Here is a 3,113-nt window from a genome sequence, read left to right as displayed (position 1 = left end):
TCTGCATGATTAGACATCTCCATGTCCTTACCATGAAACACGGTACACAATATCACAGATGCTAGTATCAATCTCAAGCGACCTTTATACTTGTTTTATGCGGCTGAATCGACTAGGAACGAATTTTGAATATACAGTGTTACAAATGAGTTTCAATACCAAATTACGATTCATTTGTATTAAACTATAATCAAAAACTGTATCTATGCTGATTGTATGATTATACATAAAAATAAAATGAAATCATAAAAATGTTAAATTATATTAAAATAAAGATTGTTTATTACACTTGAGTTAATAAATTTTCTAGCGAACCGTTAGCTTGCCGGACATATACTCTAACAGAAATTCCCAGGAATTAATCCGAAGAGCCGACGGGTTTGCCAAAAAAACCAGTAAATCTCCGGTGGATAGAACCATATTTAACTACACAATCAATATGCTAGGAGGAATACGATAGAATACTAACTTCAAATGGATCTCGCCAAAGAACCACAAGTCCCCCGATACGTCTAATACAATCCACCCGAAAAAACCCATCTGAAATCGGCTAGCCCAATTTACACATTGGGATGCTTGTAATTTAGTTTCACAAATAAAAAATAAAGATGGGTTTCTTTCACGTTGGTTCTCAAGCCCTCGCAGATATCATCTGAAATGAAATTACTTCTTTGGTTCCAAATAGTGGTTGAGGCCAAAAAATCTAGATGAGTTCTAAATATAAAAGTATTTTCTGATGATTGGTACGAAATAAAAGTTGTTTCCATATGTCAAAAAGCTGATAGCCCTTGGGAAGCCAATTTTCATTTCATTCTTGCAAAAGAGCAAACAGGTTTCATGTCAAATTTAAGTCTCATTTTTTAGGGTTAAAAATGATACAATTTAAGGTATTATTGATTAAGGATTTGTTGCATAGCTAGATAGCTAGAATGCCCCGGCCCAGAAATTGCTTGTACTAACTTTTTATTAACCAAAATAATAGATAGTTGGATTCAGAACACGTAATTTTATAACAAGAAAAATACTAAAAACATTTAAAAGAAAAAAAAAATATTATTTTTCAATTCATATCGGATATTGAAGGCACACTAAAAATAACCCATGGGGCTAGGGTCATATTGGAAGACAGATCAGTTAATGATATAAAGGCCGGGTTCTTCAACATTACGAGTTACTCGATCTCACCTCCTAGTCTTGTACAAAGACTAGCTCATGCAGCAAAAAAAAAAAAAAAAATTTGAACTTCGTAAAAACAAAATTATTACTCTTATTTATTATATATATGTATTTAATAAAATATATTAGTTTTTTTGAGGTGGGTTATGTTGAAAAATGAGAGGGGGGAGTTGTATCCAATCTAATAATACATGATAGCGTCACGAGCCTGCCTTTCAGTTCCACAGATGTGTGTAAGAATATTTATTCTCTTACCGCCTTTTCAGCCCCAACAACATAAGAAAAAAACAAGAAAGCCGAGGAGTCTCAGAATTAATACATACACTATCTTTAAAACTGACAATCTGCCTCTCTTTTAATACAAATTCAACATACATCAACGGTCCTACCACGAGAATATTTACCCTTACAAATTAAATTAAATATTATGTACCTTTATATTTAATTAGTTTTGAGTGCACTTTACATCCATGGGCCGATGTGAATCAATATTTTGACCGGTGTTCAAATGTTCCGAGATTGGAAAGCTCAGGAGGGATAGACAAGGAAGGAGAACAAGAGTTGGTCGGGAATGAAAAAGAAAAAGGATAAACTAGACAACTAAAAGCTCTCGTGTTACATCTTAAAACTAAAAAAAAACAAAATCACATGAAACGACAAGGGGTCTTACAAGGTCAAGAAAAGGTCTTACAAGGTCAAGAACACATAAAACCAGAGAGAAATAAAAGACAACAAGTCAAAAAATAAAAAAAATAAACCCAAATTATGAATAGAAAATAGCTCAGCAAGGATAACACCGTGTCAAAATCAACAAACGATGGTCACCAATTGAAGTCCATGTTTGATCATAACCATGGAAACATCAACCAGCATCCAATCTTCTCGATCGAGGTACGTGATCGAATTCGCGCCGATGCATCCATACATGCAATTGCCATGATCTAGATTCAGAATAGATATTGTAAAAAACAAGAAAATTGTAATACCAGGAGTGAAAAAGGACAGTTAAGTACCTTGAAATCTCGCTGATTCTGCAGCCTTTTCTCTCTTCTCCATAAAATAATAAACGTTGCAGAAACACAGTGATGATGGGGAGAAGAAAAGATGGAAAGTGGAAGAAGAATATGAATGAAAAGGTATGAAGGTAGAGAGTGGGCTTTTTATGGACAGCCAGTGGGCCTACCAGATGGACCTGACAGTGACAGGACATAGGCCAAGAAAGAATGTATTCAGCCGAGATGGTGCCACGTGGCAGCCCACCACAATTTCATGGCCGACCTCTGTAAAAATCAAATTTATTTTAATTTAATCTAATTTAAAAAAAGAACCTCGCTGCTTGAATTATTAGGGGTAAAAAGTAAAAAAAAAAAAAAAAAAGGAAAAAAAGAAAAAGCAACATGATGGTGAAAGTCTAACAATACTGAATCTGGAATAATTGTTTTCTTTTTGACCATTTTTTAAATTTCACTCTTTTGTGATATAGAGTACAATAATTTTTTAAATTTTTCGATAATATATATTTCTTAGAATAAGCAGAAACTTATAAAGGGAATATATCCTCTAATGTACAAGACATGTTTATTTGATAAAATAAAATATTCAGTTGATATAGTACAGATATTATCGGAAATAAGATTTGGAATCAACGAGCTAGCTAGCCCGAGAGAAAAATCGGACAAATAAAAGAATGTCACTACATATTTCATCATAAAAAAAGGAGAATAACGAGGGCTTTCTCGTTAATAATTCACTAAATTTAGACAATTTGTTTGAGTCATGAATTGATTATTATTGAAAAGGACCTTGTTTAAAATGTCGTGGAGAAATAAAATAAAATAATATGTATTCGGGTGGGTGGAAAGTAACAAAAACAAGAATAAGATTACAAAATCAAGGTCTAGGTAGGCGTAAATTTGCCTTAATTTTAGTTGAACAAT

The 3,113-nt window shown here is 33.0% G+C and overlaps 1 long non-coding RNA gene across 1 annotated transcript; it reads right to left on the bottom strand.

Moving 5' to 3' along the window:
* Positions 1-1,480: 1,480 nt before the first annotated feature.
* LOC142527013 (uncharacterized) lies at positions 1,481-2,303 on the bottom strand. The gene is made up of 2 exons (XR_012815374.1): positions 2,190-2,303; positions 1,481-2,117 (listed from the first exon to the last, which is right to left on the bottom strand). It is a non-coding gene; the product is annotated as an uncharacterized LOC142527013 (long non-coding RNA).
* Between the last annotated feature and the right edge of the window lie 810 nt (positions 2,304-3,113).

This window comes from Primulina tabacum, chromosome 15 (assembly GCF_025594145.1).
Source record: "Primulina tabacum isolate GXHZ01 chromosome 15, ASM2559414v2, whole genome shotgun sequence".
Taxonomy (NCBI): Eukaryota; Viridiplantae; Streptophyta; class Magnoliopsida; order Lamiales; family Gesneriaceae; genus Primulina; species Primulina tabacum.
The sequence above is the reverse complement of the archived record's forward strand: the minus strand, read 5'-3'. Positions and strand labels throughout refer to the sequence as shown.